General features: G+C 34.4%; 1 protein-coding gene across 3 annotated transcripts in view; it reads right to left on the bottom strand.

Annotated features, from left to right (window-relative positions):
- LOC116337350 (dystroglycan) overlaps positions 1-11,627 on the bottom strand; it is a 62,630-nt gene extending 51,003 nt beyond the window's left edge. For 2 of the 3 annotated variants that reach the window (XM_031761795.1, XM_031761799.1), the window contains exon 1: positions 11,047-11,627. The gene's annotated coding sequence lies outside the window, so the exon portion shown is untranslated. The remainder of the gene's footprint in view (positions 1-11,046) is intronic. The other variant, XM_031761800.1, reaches the window with a different exon arrangement.
- Positions 11,628-18,544: the final 6,917 nt, after the last annotated feature.

The following is an 18,544-nucleotide window of genomic DNA, read 5'->3' as shown; positions in this document are numbered from 1 at the left end:
AAGAGACCAATTGAGAAAAATTTATACAATAATCGGACAACTGTTTTTCCCCTGTACTGATCATTTACAATGTATTAGCAATGGCGCTTCACACTCTACAATTTACGTAAGGAATGTTTTCTTTTTTCACTTCGATATTCCGAAATGAAAAGCAGAGAAAATTGATTTGATAGACTGGCACCATGGTATAGTCAGCAATATTATCAACCATTCGATAAAGAGTGAAAAGGGTGAAAGGCGTAGAACAAGAGATTTAAAGATAATGAACGATTTTTACTGTTGCATGAAATTAAATTGAGAACAATGATTATAGCGTGTGCATGAATTGTGTTGCTTGCACTTGTATATGGATGCTAAGCTGCTGTCAAACAGACCAAACATTGTTTGAATCTGAAGCGGTTGTCACTTGTGACACATCTTTCTCTTTTTAACTACGCACCATAAATTCATTCACTCAATACATATACCATATAACTATAGTTTCAAGTGGAATATCTCACGAAACCATTCCATAATGCCTTTATGTTCCACTTGTGCAAGTGGTAACGCATAGATATGCCCAAAAAATAACGGACTAAAAATCATTATTTCTCGCATTTTGTTGACAGACTTACAACGATCAGTCAAACATACATATCGATAAAGCGAGTGAGATAGAAGAGAGACAGAGAGATAAAGATAGCGAGCAAAAAGGCGACAGAGAAAAATGGAAAGAAAAACTTTATGTCAATCTGAAAGTGTGCAAGAGACTCAATTTCACTCAACTGCATTTTTCACTCTAATATTTCATGTGCATGTATCTCATCATGTCACAATGGCAATCCATTCAACAATCGACCATATCACTATGGAATTCTTTTCTTCTTGGCTTTTGATTCTATTTCAATTCCTTTTCTTCTCTTCAATTCACCTAATGCATTACGCTTCAAGTGTTTCGCTTCAAATCCAAAGGGAGCAAGCGTAGCAAACATCAACCAAATTCCATTCTAATACGAAATATATAGATGAATTACTGTGTGCACAAGAATTTGATTTATATTAAAAGAAATTTGTTAAATGCACACACACACACACACTCATACACAATTATGGAATTTCCGAAGTCGTACAATTTGTTAGACATTTTCAAGCGCTGACAAGACGTATTAAAATAATAAATTTAACTAATTAAAACATAAATTTTTCGGGTTTTGTAACCATATGAATGGCACTAGAACAAAATAGCCATGAGTTTTATGTAAAGATTGTGTTAATTGTGTTCAATCTAATTGACCGAAGAAAATTGAAATTTTATTTTTCGTTCACTCTTCATTTTTGTTGAGTTGAATGCTATGCATAGCGACGACATTAAAGAAAATATATGTAGAAACAACGAAAACTATATTAAACGTGATCATATCGTATGATTACATTGGTTTGATTTGGTTTGTTTTAGACATGCAATCTAAAATCATATGCATGTATGAGTTATCCAACTAATAACAATAATCATGCTGGGGGAATGTGTTATTTACACCCAACTGTTTTTTTTTTAATTTTATTTAACATTTGAACACGCAATGTGCACTTGGAGCCATGCTATTTTAATAGCCATTATATTATTCAATGCGATGAATCAATGCTAGAATGTTCCGGAGCAAAGCGTTGCTTATAATCATAATTGACAGCATGTTAATTAGCAATTTCACACTTTTTTTTTCTTCTTCTCTTCTCTTCGTTGTATTGTGTCTATCTGTCATTGTCGAGATTTCACTTTCGTCTGCCATTGAAATTTCTCGCACGAATATTTGATGATTAAAACGGCGCGACAATCAATTTTCTTCTTTTCAAACATATTATGTCACTGTATTGTGAAAATCTGCAACGCATATATTGTGTACAAGTGCACAGACGGTCGCATAATTCTGTAATGAGTATATTTGTCATACATGCATCGATTTTATGTTACAATTCAGTTGCAGTTATGCCATCCACTTGAAAGTGTTCAAACACTTGGGTCGGCTACCATTTAGAAATAACTAATACGTACAATGCGCTCATGCCATTTCAAGTTCAAGTGTCTTTATGCAAACTACGGCCTTTTCTTCTTTTCTTTTCTTTGCGGTAATTTTTTGCCCTTGGTCGTTCTCAATTGGTTCTCTTTTTTTTCATCATCTCTGTTAATATAATAGGAAGCACTTGAGGTTGACAATTCACTTTGTTCGTTTCGATTTTGTATGTGTGCACACTAGGCATAGATACCTTTGTGTTTAAAATCAAGTTATTATTTGCTTGAACAGATGTGTCACTTTAAGATGCATTTGAATCGGATTCATGTCAGTTCAATATTATCATGATTACGATGGTTTATGGTTTTTTTAAAGAATCAAAACAAATGTATTACATCAATAAATTTTACGGATATGTTTAAAACAAGACAAGTCGCTCAAATAGGATCAAATTTATTTTGAGTTTGAACAATGTTCATTCTCATTTTATAAGTATATTGTCATTAGATGGATGTCATAACACCTTAAAATCCCTCCAAATAATAATTGGAAAAACCGACGCTTTAGATAAAATGTGTGACCGTTGAGAATTCGTCCATTTAAGATGTGTGGGCAGGAAGAAGGACTTAATGATGAAACCTAACAACGTGAAAAAAATGCAAAAGAAAAAGCCATCGAATTCGTTGAATCTTAAGTACTTATACAGAAAATTTCCATTTTCTTCTATGAATAATAACACTAAGCGGATTTGTCATTTTTATGAGCAATGCTTTTTTTATGCTTCGTCGTCGTCATCGTCTTAAGAACAACAAGGAATGAAAAAAAAATAATTCATTTGACGCATTTTTTCTCATTCAATCCCGTTCTTAGATTAAAAAGAACAAAGTCGATGTCGACGCATCTAAATAAAATCCGAAAATATATTATTTGTTTAAGCAACCACCGCAACTGCCATAATGTTAACAATACGTAATTTATTTGGCTTTTACATCATTGCACGTTAATTGGTGGCAATTACATCGACAGCCACATCCATTGAATATCAACCTCACTGAAAAATCAGTTGATACCAAAAATGTACAATGGCTTATTTCGATCACGATATAATACGTATATAAATTTTAATATTTCTAACGCAATATATCAATGCCTTGTTCTCTGTTTTATAGTTGGTCTCCAATCATTTCGGAATTTATTTATGATTTGGTCGAAATAGAGAGAGAGAGAGAGAGAGAGAGAGAGAGAGAGAGAGAGAGAGAGATGGTGCATTATCGATTTTGATTAGACATTCCTGAAGTTTACTGTGCTATAAATTAATGGCTTCCGCATTAATATCATGCGGTCGCAATAGCATCAGAATACTGCTGCTGCGGTAATATAAGACCGGCATATGAGCGAGTAAGTGGATAGAGAAAAAAAGGATCTTTCTTTGCTCATAGAGCAAAATGGAAAAATAATCGTAATTTATTCGAGTCATATTCATATTCATGGATTTTGAATTACGTGAGCGCGACTAAATATGTGTAGAAATATTTTGTGCGTGTGTGAATCGCACCCAGTGCAATTATGATCACAGAAATGAGGCTGTCGACCAACTTTGAAACGAGTGGCAGATTTTTTTTACCACGAAAAGAAAACGACGAATCCATAATCGTAATGCGCGGTTATGATTTTATGTAAAGTTAAATGGCTTCAATAAACGTCGTTTGTGCGATGTCAGCGTATCGTTCTTCTTTTTTACTTAATTACATTATTTCATAGAAATGCGAACTACGCGCAATTAGCCACGAATAAAAACGTTCTTTTTTTTCTGTTCAGAACTCTAAGGAAGTTATACTTCGGCATCAGTGTGACCGAGAATGGAAGAAGAAGGACGGGCTATAGTGAGAAGAAAAAAAGCGTCATCTTCGCTCTTTGGTTTTGATCGTAATAACTTAATGCCCACAAATTTCATTTTATTGCACCTTTTTAATGTTGCAAATAAACGCTTTTCATTTATTATTTCCATAGGAACGACTTTCATTTCACTTGAAGTTGTGATGGCAATTGAAATGCATTCAAATTTCAGATGCAATGAATAAAATTCAAACCAAATAGCCATGTGTACATTGATGTGAAACTCTTTTTTTTTCTGAATGTGTTCGTCCTGTGATTTGGATTATGTATGCGTTACTTTTTTTCGCTCTGTCAACTGAATGATTTGAACATATGGTGTGCTGACGAGCGTTTATTTTTATTTGTTTTGGTAAACTTGTTGAGCACGATGAATGAGAGACGAACAACTCTTGAGCGTTCAAATAAACGGACGGTGCGAATATTGCTGAAAGGTGTAAATGTACTGTCGCGCTGCATTTTCAGCATGCCGGTATATGATTAAATGAATAAAAGGGCGTTGGGCTTTTGATTCGCTTGAGCATGCAGATCTACCTGGTTGCGAGATGCAAATTTTTTTCCATCTTCTTTGCTCTCTGCATTTATTTATGAATGACCGCCACAGTTGCAGTTTTTTTTTTTAAATAAAAAAACTGGTTTTGAATCATGTACCGTCGCTGGTTGTTGTATTTTTTTTAACATATAACTTTTCATCGTCAGCCAAACTCATTTTCATTAAATGCAATTCATCGCAGCCATCCAAACAGCCAGTTCAATCAACATAAAAAGTAACACCGGAATGAATGTTTTAATCATTATCATCTATTCTAATTCATTCATGGCCAGAAATGGATTTGTTCACTTATGATACTATTTTTTCTACAGCACTTTCATTGATTTGCATTGATCAGTTGGAAAAAAACAACAACGTTCGGCCACACCATCGAAAAATAAAAGCTAACTACATTATTTACAGAAACCGTTATAGGCTATTGCGAATTGATTGCCACAGTAAATAGATTATATTGGAAATGCAATCAATTAGAAAATGAACATTATATTCAAACGTGGCACATGTTCCGTACTATTGCCACAATTGATTGAGTTAAAGACATCAAAGTCAAATCCCAACCAGAGTATTGCACAGCGCTGCTGCCATCCAGAGCATATTAAAATATCTTGCTGAGAATGCGTCGTCCGTCGCATGCGAAGGTACGTAGCAGTTTATACATCACAGCGAACAACAATACATGCATTGTTCTCTATTCAATCGTTTGAATGTTTTGAGTCACATAATCGCGAAGAGAACAATGGATTCATTCTTGTTCGCTGTGATGTATAAACTGCTACGTACGTTCGCATTCGACGGACGACGCATTCTCAGCAAGATATTTTAATATGCTGTGGATGGCAGCAGCGCTGAGCAATACTCTGATATAGATATGGTATTCGATAATTATATTTGTTTTTCCATTCACCTTTTCTCTCGGCTCTTTTTTTTTAATCAATTCAATGCCATAAATTTGATGCGATATTTTTTGGAAAATTGTTTCACCATATTGCCCATAGCAAAAAAGTTTATTTTGAAAAAAAAAAAAAAACTTACACAATATACCGTTATTTTGTGGGTATTGAGCTCGTTTTGTTTCATAGTTTGTTGATCAAATAGTAGATAGATGTACGTTTTTGGAATAAAAACGCTAAAAATAATATGCACATGCTCACACTCAATTGATTCGCTCGCATTCAAATCGATGCTTTCACACATTAACGGATGAATAGATTTTGTGTGTGCTTAAAATACATCAATAATATATATATATATGCAAATTGAATAGCATCAATTCTTTATGTCGTGAGTAAGTGAAACATGACACAGATTTTACGGTGTAGGTTTCTAATTCTGTCAATTTTAAGTGGGCATCATAGCATTAAATTCGGTTTATCGCTCACTGAATTGGTATTTCACACTCAGTTTCATTGAGTCACTTCTTACTCACTCATTCATTCAATGCACCTTTTTTCGAAATCATTTTTGATATAGTCATCGACGAGTTCAGTGTGTGTTAAATTAGTTCGAATAAGTTCAATGAAATTTCACCCCATTCTGATTGTTACATAATCGCAATGCAATTTGTATTTGAATTAAAACAATTTTCGATTTTAAAACAATGGTATCCAGATAAGTATGGATACAGAAGGTGATCGTATAAATCAAAATGAAATGATACAATTAAAGCGTCTTTGTTTCGATCATTTAATACATAGATCTCTATGTCAACGTTACGATTCTTCATTCATAGGCATTTTTAGTTCATTCGCATGCTTATTCACACACTGTTCTAATTCTTTTTTTTGTCATTTATTGGAAAATGATTCAATGAACTCGCTGCATCCAAAATACTACGTGCTCAACAGTTTATCTCGGTATTTGTATCGGTGCATTAGAGAGAAAGAATGTATACATAAAATAGATCAGTATGCAATGTACGTAATTATTATTCAAAAGCTGATTGTACTTTTGTTTGCCTATACAATCAAAATTTATACTATGTGTGTGCATAAAGTTCCGTGCAAATACAAAATGAGTATTGAGGCGATCGCATTTGAAAGTGAGACAAGACCCAATGGATTATATGTGGTGGTACCGCACTGAAATGCAATCAAATCGATGAAATACACGATTATACCATTGAGTTGTTTACTTATGGTACCGACGATAAAGCTATCCAATGTGTGGGCACACTATACACAGTGCAATATCAATATGCATACAACAGATGAAAAGAGATATAAACACATCGACACAAACAACGATTCACAATTTTATTTTGATTTTCATGTTAAATGCGAGTGACGAACATTTTCAAACCACATTCCAATATCATTTCAATCAATATGATATGATGAACGTGACCAATGAATTTGAAATGAATGGGGATGATTTTGTCTGTCTATATTGCGACCATCGGCTGGCCACATCGCACAAGCATTCCTGCATACATATACGTTCGGCAGAAATGCGTTCATAATTCGGATAGCATTTCGGTCGAGTTGGTTGTATTGAAGTGTGTAGCATTAAGTATTAGTATGAATTTATTATCCCCAATGGAATCATCAATGTGCGACACACACACACACACACACACTCACCTATGTATATGTTTATATAGTTTGACTGAGTTATTAGTGAAAAATTTGAGAGTCATTCGAACTCATTCATTTTGTGTGATGAATAAATAATTTTCGCTTCTATAAATTCGGTGTTTCGTTCACCTTTTGAAAAATTTGATATTGAATTGGCAATGGTGAAGAATTCGATGGAGCATAGGATAAAATCAAATTATGAATGTATTTAATGTAGCCGATTCACTGCACGATTCAACACAAGATAGGGCGAAAGTGATAGAATGGTTAACAATTTGTTGTTCATATTGTTGTTGTAACCTTAGACGACACAAAATAAAAGCATTCGACATTTTTCTTCGGTCGAGTTTCGAATATTCGATCTGTGCAAATTCATGAAACATTTTCATCGAATTGTGTGTGTGTGTGTGTCGGAATAACATCTTCCGCTTTGTGGTTCAATTTTATCAGCCATCTTCGTTAAGCGAAAATTGTGTACAGTATGTTTGATTCGTCGTTCACAAAATGTTGTGTATGCGACTGTGTGTGTGTGTGTGTGTGTTTGTATGAGGTATGAGGAGCAAATGCTACAATAAAGGAAGTAAAATTGAATAAGAGACGGAGAAACCCCCTTGAATGATTTGTCTGCGTTTCAAATCAAATCACTTTGATAGTGTTTGTGTGGCACTGTGTGCGTGTCTTTTTGGAGGTACAAGCAAAATGGTAAATTGTGAATGGTAAATGTTTCCACTTCTCATTCTCTCACTCACACTTTTCTTCGTCGTCGTCGTCCTTATCGTTGTTGTTGTATTCGATTTTACCACACGGAAGACTTGCTACATGCTGATGGCTCGATGGTTATTCGAGTACCATAACAAAGCTAAATCATGTGCACCCGATTTTGTGTGTAGCATTTTTTTTTAAATACGCTACTTGGATCTTCAGTTTGCCTCAATTTTGTTCTTTGGCGCTCATGCTTCAACCTCTGGCACACACACACACACATACACGTTCTGTGCGTAAACATACACATTTGGATTGTACGCAAAGCGTATCTCAGTCACCCGCTCGCATTCCCGTTCGTACGTTTGCTTGTTTTCTTGTACTCTTTGTACGGTACTCGATTTTATTGGGTTAGTTCTATGCGAAAGATGCGTGAATGTATGCGTGCGCTAACTTTCTATTGTCGCATTTTCGTTCCTGTTGTGTTGTTATTTTTGTATTGCATGTATATTCGTTCTGCTCGTAGTTGGCATTCGCAAATATTCCGGCGAAAAAATCGATAAAATCTCCCTGCACATTTTGTCTGGTTCATGAAACAGTTGTGTGTATATATATATATGTGTAAATTACTTCTCTGCTCTTTGGTTTTGGTTCTGGTTCGGTTTTTACATTACACACTGTGTACGTTTTTTTATTCTCTCTTTCATATAGTAGAGTACAGTGCACAATGTGTGTCGTACACATAGCGGCCAAATTGTGTTTATATCGTGCGCGTGTATAAATTTATTTTCCATCATCAGTCGAGATGCTGCTGATGCGGCTCTGTTGATTTTCTCATTCTCTCGTTATGTTGCCGAATATTGTGATGTGCGAGTTTAGTTGAAAACGATTTTTTTTTTCATTTCGAGAAATTCGAAAAGAGCAATGCCAACCAGGAAAGAAAATCAAGTAGCAATCATACGATAAAAAACGAAATCATCCACGATGCATAAATACACGCACCCAAACGCACATATACACATCTAAAGGAAATTGACTTTGTGTTTGCCCGTATAATTTGTGTGAACACTCACTCCAAAAAAAACAACAACATAACTTTAGAAATGAATGATGAAGACCCGAATTCAAACCGAAATTAAAAAGATGAATTGATTTTTTCCTTTGGATTTCAATCGCCCGAAGCATCTATACGCGAAGAATGTTTGCAAATGCAGTGCTCATTTTTCACAATTTACCGTATTGTCACACCACAAAAAAGAAAGAGATAATATGTCGTGCGCCCGTAGGGTTAATTTTGTCATTTTCTCCCTTTCTTTGTACACTGAGCGTATGTGCATCTTTTCGAAACATAAACCTTTCCTCGCTCATCAACTATGACAAAATCTGACTGAAACAAGAATACGATCGAATTCAAATAAATATATTGATTGAACAATGTTGAACTGTCTTCAAATGTTGTTTTTATTCGTTGAATGTGTAATTTGTATCGGTGACATGCATAACCGTTTATTGTCATTGTATGTGTTTCCATTTAATTTGATCATATTTTGATTTGATTGAGGCTCATAAATCGTTTTAATAGCCGAAAAAAAAAATCGAAAGTAAAATCGTCGAAATGCCAGATCGGTCGTCATATTGTACATTTAATTTAATTGACTGTGTCTGCTTCTGCTCTGCATGACTAACGGTATGTATTACATTGAAAATCAATTTTCCAAAATCAAATACAAAACAAAGAGCCACAATATGAGGTGAAAACCAATCCGAATCGCAGGTAAAAAAAAACAAATAAGCACACACGAATTGACACAGACACACATATAAAATCGAAAATGCAGCGAATTGAACCAGTTGTTGTGTCTGCATCATTAAAGCGGCAATGTAATTATGGTGCTTTCTTTCGTCGATACAACAACAACAGCAAAAAAATCACATAATTAAACCACGAGAGATATGCGATATGCTATGATACCTTGTAATTAGTTATCGAGACGATCATCATGTCGGAAATTGCCTTGGTGAATGCAATAATGCAATGTACACGACGCATAAGCACACATCAAACGTTTGCAATAAAATGACAAGTTGTGCACACGTTTCATATTTTAATTTATATATATATTTCGTACAAAACCATTTTGCAAATGCAGCAAATTTCATTCTTGAAGTGCGTACACTTATCACACATCAATTTATGAGCATTGTGTCAAAGTGCCAAAAAAAACAACACATATAAAACTATGTAATACGAAAAATGAGACGAAATTGAATGTAAGAAGTGTGAGTCTTGATCGTACTCTATGTCAATAGAGAAAGGGAGACAGAGTTAGTTGAATCAAAAATTTCACAAATATGAAACCGGCGAATGATGATCGTTTTGTGACGACGTTATTTCGAAATGAACATTTATTTCATATGAAAATAAAAGACACACACACACTTACACTATAAATGTGTTTTTGCAGGCAAACAGTTAATGTGAAGCAGATCGTCGAAATACATGATGATGTCAATAAACTTGTGTTGTCGCAATCGTCTTTGAAATCGCAAAACATATTTTCGTACACACGAGGAATTTGTACACATTGTATGTGCTCTCTATCTCTCTCTGGATGTGAGAGTGACTCTTGTTCTTTCATTCATGTCTAAAATAAACCAATAAAACATTCACTTATACTTATTATTCTGGACTTACTTTTCTGATAGATGAAGTACAGTCTTGTGTAAAATTGCAGTGACAATCTTAAAAATAGAAATATTTTTGTTTTCGCCCATGTCGAAAGTATTGTGAGTTTATATTCATCGTCAATTTTCCTCGACTTATCTGTAGCACACGTCAATATTTATTAAAAACTCTCTTTCTCGCATCTTAGTTTGGTGTTATCAACACCGAGCTATGCAAAAATTTTAATGTCAAATTTATTTCAATAGTTTTAATGAATATTTGAACATCAAACAGTATCGAAACTAATTTAAAACATGTACATAGTGTAAGTATACCATAATTTCGGTGCGCAAACAGCTGAGTCAAGCAATTCGGCTTTAAAAACACACACACACACAAACACACTGTATATTGAAGGTATGAAAATTCGGTCATGAATTTTAGCTTTGATCCATCCAAAGTTTTGTCCAGACGGTAAATTAAGTCTCGAACATATTTCTTTATTACCTGGACACATAAATATTAAACAATCTTTGCCTACATTGACATGGTCAATTTCCATTTCTGAGTTGCTTACACATCGCTGTAGTAAATGAAAATAGTCCAATGTGATTCTACATAAACCAATCAATCAATGTGTATAATTGTAGTTTTATAGGAGAGTTCTCTTACCGATTTCGTCCAAAATCAATTCATAAACACAATCCAATCGATCCAATGGCATTAAATAAACTCTGTCGGCTCTTGGGTGCGACGCCCTTTTTGCTTATTTTTACACAATTTTTAATGCTTTAAACAATATACAGTTTATTCACAATTCGATTGCAAAATAAAATCAAATTTCGTACTTGGTCCTTCGATTGATGTCGCTCTCTTTCCAAAAGTCTATACTGTCTATCAAACACCACACTGTTTAATGTAAAAAAAAACTCTCCTTAATCGGAATTCATAAAAAGTGTTTAGTTTTTTTTCTTTTCAAAATTGTATACAATTCATGACATGCACCGATTTTTTAAGTATTACATTTGTTAAAAACCAACAACGAGTGACTTTTAAAAACAATTGCACGAGAAATAAAATAAAAAAACTCCCGTTGTTTATATAGAACCGATTTGTTGTCGCGAAGCGAGAATCTATCGTTTTGAAGTATATCTGTGGAGTTTCAACGATGTATTCGTATCAAACTATTCTTAGCGAGTGTAAACGTTGTGTGTCAGTGGCCGCAGCCGATGCAACTCTGAACGTAAAACTGAATGAAAGACACTCATTTCCAAAACACACAGACAAACACTGCCACACATAGAACAATTCTCTCTCTTTCTGTCAGTGTACGACATTGACATTAGTTTTCTTTATAGTTCAATTGATGTGAAGTTGGCTGCAACATAAAGGTTCAGTAAATTTATTTATGTTTCATATTATTTTTTTTCAACAATAATAATCAATTTAAATAAATGTCACATTTCGGTCGCAATTAATTCGATTTTTTTTAATACAAACAAATTGTAGTTTTTTTTTTAAATTTTGTTTTTAAAAAAATACTTCAAAAAATGCAGCAAGTTCATTGACTGACATTGAATGTAACTTTGTTTGAAGCCACACTTAGTACAGACACTACACCGCTGGTTCTTGAATATGCTAAACAAGTTTCAAAGCTTCTTAAAAGTCTTTGCCGGTGCGAGAATTCAATTGAACTTGAAATTAAAGTTTTCGAACTTTTTGTGAAAGCACAGGATAAAAGCATGCGTCCGAAAATCGAGTAGCTACTAGGGTATTTTCTCACTTTTGAAGAAGATGGAACGAAATGTGTAGTTTCAATGAAATTACAATTTATACTGTATTTGAATTTATCTGTTTTTTCAAAGCTGTCGTCTAAATCAAAGAACGCTCCCCGGAGAAATTTATTTCATAAAATTAAATGCAACTGTTTTATTTCAGGTAGACTGACTGATTTTATCGATATTACATTTCTTTTCCCTTTTTTTTATTGCAACAAGTTGAAACAAAAAAATGTACAGAACCAAAATCCAAGTGATGAAGTGAAGGAAGTGTAAATCAGAGTCGGTGAATGGATTTCTGAATCGATGCTATCTATCTCGTCTTATGCTCTTTCTATCACATTTTTCTCGATGTGAGATAGTAATTTTAAATTAGTTTTTCATCAGAGCGACAAATCGATGTTAATCCGTTGTGCATTTGTTTGTCTCTGGCTATGTTTTTTTTTCTCTTTCTCTCTTTCTCGTCATTCATTCGTTCGTTCATCCGCTGCGATCTTACGAAACACAGTTGATGACGACGACGAAAAAAAAAAATTAAATTGCTCGATTCTTAAAGTGGTGCGGCTGAAATTCTAACCTTGCAAGAGATTCCGTGCGAGAATGAAACAGTTAAAAGTCTCATAAGGACGACAATTGGATTTGAGTCTGGTTGTGTGTCGTTGCAAATAGGATGAAATTGCTGTAATTTAATGAACACATACAACACATTCAACGGCAATAAGTAGGACGCACTGATATGAAACTAGAGAGAGAATGAACAAAAAGAAGGGAGAAAGAATCTTCGTGGAAACACACCGAGGTGGTTGGAATAACAGCAATCGAAATGAAAACTGAAAGAGAAAGAGTGATAGAGACATAGCACGTGTGTTAGTGGGCATTTGTACATCATGTGTTTTGTTGTGTTACATATATTACAGTGACAATTCATCGGTTCATTTCTGCACGTTGCTCTATTTGGATATGTTTTCACTTCAATTCGAAACTTGTGTTAACTCACAATTTGATAAATAACCCTGCGTGCGATAGCAGTTAATTTCAATTTGCCCCCTGTTGTTGCGCGATTGTATTGAGCATATTTTTTTTTGTCCTCATCACTCAGTCTTCGTCATTTGTGTGTATGTGTGTGTCCGTGCATTTTTATTTGAATGTGCGACAACTCGGAGTGAAAGAATAAGATCGAACTAGCGAGTACAAAAAAAAAATTAAGAAACGGGCCATACCATAAAAAGTCGGCGCAAAAGATGCAAGGAAGCACCACGAGTGAACCAAAGAAACAGCTACAGCGCGAACAAAAAAGGGTCAACGTTAGCTTCCAATCGATTTGGTATAGATGAAAAACGAAAACATGCGGATGCGGGAATCCAATCGAGCACACAATAATCAGCGAATAGAATTAACAGGATATCGCCATAATCCCAGTTGATTAAATTTCGTTTTGCCATCACTATATAACATTCTTACATCTTGCCACTCTCGCCTCGGCTAATTTCTGTTTATTATTAGAAAGAATTGATATATTTTTCAGCATGAAATTTATTTCGACTTATTTCCACCCCTTTCCATATCAATTTTATCTTCGATTGTTTCATTTTTGTTTTGTTTTTAGGACACTCACCCACTTACCAAATATGCATTTATTCCAATGAATGAATCCCGGAATATTCTTTTAAATAGAAATTCATAGTCGAAAATTGACTTTTATCATTTCGTTTCATATCATTTCTTAAATCATTATGCGTTTCGAGGTAAATCACTGGTGTGGCTAGGGCTATCTCCAGGCTTAACATTACTTGAATATCGCAATTCTCTTATTCTTCTTAAAATCGTTGCGCTTTTTCCAACATTTACAATAACAAAAGTTCATCTTCATTAACATTGAAATGCTGGACGGTGGCGGCATGCACTCGAAATTATATTTAATTGATTAAGTTTCATCAAGTGTTGTAGAAAAACTGAAGTCCGGACTAATTAGCTCAAGACAAATTAATCTAAAATACTTTTTATCTCAAGAGAAAAGACCATGGACAAAAAAGAAGAAAAAAAGGTGGTCTGCAGCCGGACTTAAAAAGAAAGAGCGAGCGAGAGATAGAGGGGGGAAAAGAAAATCCAAAATGAATGGAGCCGCTTTAAATTGAAAGTGGACGATGTGTATTACACTTAAATAAAGAGTGAAATTCCGATTCAACCGATTGAGAGGATTCACATAATATTTACCATCACTTCGACCGACTATAAGTGTTCGTCACGGTACAAAATGCGACCTTAAATGCGTGTTTGCGTTTACAAATATCATATCATTCGCTTTAACTTCCATTCCACTTATTAGTCTGTGGAGTAGCACAAATAGATATAAACCAAAAATAAAAAGAAGAAGAAAATTCGCAGAGCGAAAGTGGAAAAGAGAAAAATTGAAGGCACAATAAAATGAACGAAAGGAAACAAATCCAACCGAATTCCACATGGCATCATGCTTAAGTATTTAAGCGAATGAAAGCTAAATACTCATGCGACCGTATGCGAGTGGAGCCAGCTGCGGTCATCAGCAACTAACATGCAAATGTGTATTTAGTTTTGAACCCTGAAATTGTTCAATCCACTTTAGCAAACCATTTCCAATTTCCCAAAGGAAATAAAACAAAACAGAAGAAAAAGGGAAAAAAAATATCGAACACTAATAATAAAAAAAAATCGAATAAGAGGCCAAATGGAATGGGATTGTGTGTGTGTGTGAGTGTGCCAAAGTACGAAGGACAGTAAGTGGCATAAAAAGAGTGGACAGAGTGTTTCACGAATATAAATATAATCCACTTTGCATTTCGCTAGTTGTGGCCAAACGGTGTACAATATCCTTATATTGATTGTGTACTATCCTCAATGAGTACACCTTTTATCTTTCTTTCTCTTTCACTCCGTTGCTTGATTTATGCATTTGTCGTATAACTGAAAAATACTCTCTTAAACAAAAAAATATCGTAAAAAACACTCCAAAACTACTGGACCGGCAAACGGACGACAGGTTGAAATTTGTACATTTCATTTGAAAAATCCACTGCAAATTTGCTTGAGACACAAACTCTTCAATATATGATTGTGCATTTGTATCTATTTGATAACGAGTGAGTGACAGGTGAAGAATGTGTTATTTTTTTGATGGACTTATGGCACTCAGTAAATATGCCATAAAACAAATCGATTATGTTGTTACAAGAAGAATGGGAATTCGATTGTCGTTTGGTACTTGAGTTAGTGTTGTCATGCTGACCAAATGTAAATTCAAATGAACAATTTAACGCAAAAGTTAACAGTTTTTAAGGTTTTGTGATGCAGACCATTTGTGGACGCTGAAAAATGTGAATATTAGGAAAACAAAACACGATATACAACGCCAATAAAATCGAAACACATTATTTATATTTTTGGCAGAGTATTGCTCAGCGCTGCTGGCAGCATATTTAAATATCTTGCTGAGAATGCATCGTCCATCGCATGCGAAGGTACGTAGTAGTTTATACATCACAGCGAACAACAATACATGCATTGTTCTCTATTCAATCGTTTGAATGTTTTGAGTCACATAATCGTGAAGAGAACAATGAATTCATTCTTGTTCGCTGTGATGTATAAACTGCTAAGTACGTTCGCATGCGACGGACGACGCATTCTCAGCAAGATATTTTAATATGCTGTGGATGGCAGCAGCGCTGAGCAATACTCTGATTTTTGGCATTGAATTGTTGGGTTTTTTTCTCCCTTATGCAATAATTTTGTCTAAGTGTCAGCACACAATCAGTTAAAAATGAAATCATCAGAGTGACCGTTTATGGTTATGTTGTTATGACCTTTATGACGTTTATTTTTTGATAAATAATAAAAACTTTTTAAAAAATAGAAAAAACAAAAATCTTTTTGTAAGTGGGCTACAATCAAAATGTCAATTTATCAACTGCGATTCTTGGTTTATTTGACATATGCACGATCCCATTCGTATATATATTTTTATTCAGAACAACCAAATTCCAGTTGAAAAATTCAACTATAAATATATATCAGCTGATATCGGATAGAGATTTTGTTTTGTGATTAATATCACTTGTGCGTAGGATTTCTTTCACTTTTTTAAAAAAAAATACAGCATGTGTTTACCCTATCATTCGGAATGCCAAACCAATTTTCCATACAATTTTCATGCACACACGCAAATAGCAACTTAGTCATTCAGTACACCACAGAATAGCGTGCAAACAGAATGAAAACATATTCTTTTTTTTTTTAAGTCAATACTGTTGTTATGGCCATGACAAACACACAGAAAAAGAGAGAGAGAGGGAGAGAAAGAGAGTCATAGAGCTCAATTCATCTCTGTGCTATTTGGCTTGTTTCAATTAGAATAAATTGTAAGCGCTAGAGAGAATGAGAATACAGAATCACTTCACGTATATAATTTCAACCAAAATTACCTTCTTCGCTTCATTAGTGGACTATTCATCAAATAAATCATTATTTACATACTTGAAAGCATAAACAAAGTCAAATTATATGCGTACAGTTTGTCGTATGTGATGACATCGCTTGTAAAACATTCAAATCAAGTAAGAGGTGGCGAAATCTCGTTTACAAAACCATTATATACAGTGCAACACCAAAAATGTGTGTATTCAAATAGAGGCACATCGACAGCGACTAGCATCGATAGCAGGACTAACAGTGAATGAGTTAGTCCTTTGACGTGACGTGATAAGAAGAAGGAAGCGAATGAGATAAACCAAAAGTTCGAAAAAAAGAAGAAAATTAAAATGAAAAATCGAATTTTACATGCGGGATAAGATATCCACTTAAGTGTATATGTGTATATTAAATTGCCACCTTAAATAGAGGTATACGTTTTGTTAAAATATTATTACCCGTTCGTAAGCGTTTTGTTTGTTAAACAAACCACGACCGATTTGTGTTGGTATGAATGTTGTGACAAACAGTTGCGAAAAATATGTCTATACGAAATTGTGTTGAAGGGGATTTTCAAATTATTCATAATAGCAGCCAACACAAAGTAGCGCCAACTTTCAAAATACATTACAAACAACTTATCAAGCTCTGCCAACACAATATCTCATATCAACAGGATGACGATGGAAATGCTCAAAACAAACGAAATTTCCGGGATACAAATACGGTGTAAGTATGTTAACTACTGTTCCCAGCAATTTATCTAAAGAAGAAAAAACGCTGTCCAAGGAATTGAGTTTGAGAAAATTTCGTTTACCCATCAGATTGTATACAGAGCCAGAGAGAGAGAGAGAGAGAGAGAGAGAGTGATAGAGAAAGGGAGAGAGTTTATGTTAAACCAATGAACGACATACAACCACTCGCACATAATTCTATTCCATTTCATTCTATTAGTTGGTCTGTGGCACTAAAGAAGACTGAACTCATAAGAATAATGTTACCGAAAAATCGACTTTCAGGAAATAGTGATATCGCTGTGTACAGTGTACACACCACACGCAGCCAAATCAAATAAAATATAAAAACAGACGAGGGAGAGGATGGAAGTGAGTGCGTAACTATGTGTTTGTGTCGCCTTGTCGTCCTCGTTCGCTCAATTTACATTATTAAAATGATATGGTGAGCCGAAAATTGCAAATGTCACTAAATTTATTCGGCAATGTTGTTACTTGTTGTATTCATTTTCATCGTTATTCTATACATAACACATAAGACTGTGTGTCTCCTTTGGCAGCAGCAGCAAAACAGCAACAACGGTGGGCTCAACGATACACGATGATGATCATGATGATGATAGTTGAAGGATTGCCGGTGGACGTTGTTTCATGTATGTAGTATTTTTGAGCAGAGAGTGTTGAATAAAGCAATGAATACGGGCGGAAAAATGAAGAGAGCGCACGCGGTCTCATTGTGTCACTAAATAAACATTGAAATGAAATTGAGCTGAATTATTATCAGCATAAAATCATCCGATGCGATGAAAAATATCAAGTCATCTTTTGTCATATACTATGCCATCAGCACATTTTCATACATATATATTCACTCACATATTTTTAAATGTGGGACTCGCGCAAAAATCAAGGCGATCCTACATTTGATAAACATCATCATATGGCTCTTTTTACATTCTCATTATTGCAATCAAAAATTATACGTAAGCCGAAGTAACAACAACATCTATTCCCTACATATTATATGATGAATCAAATTTTTGCATAGTTTTTGCTTGATTACAACACACTGTGCTTAGCCCTTATTTTTACTCAATGATAGATAATTGTATTTGCTGGAATTTTTCTGAAGAAAGAAGAAGAAGAAGAAGAAGAAAAAAATACAACAATACACTGGCCATATAAGCATATTGCATAGTCCTTTTAGTCGCATCA

The sequence above is a fragment of the Contarinia nasturtii genome, unplaced genomic scaffold (assembly GCF_009176525.2).
Source record: "Contarinia nasturtii isolate CC-2019 unplaced genomic scaffold, AAFC_CNas_1.1 Cnas_scaffold_285, whole genome shotgun sequence".
Classification (NCBI taxonomy): Eukaryota; Metazoa; Arthropoda; class Insecta; order Diptera; family Cecidomyiidae; genus Contarinia; species Contarinia nasturtii.
Note: the sequence above shows the minus strand (reverse complement) of the source record. Positions and strands in the feature narration are given on the sequence as shown.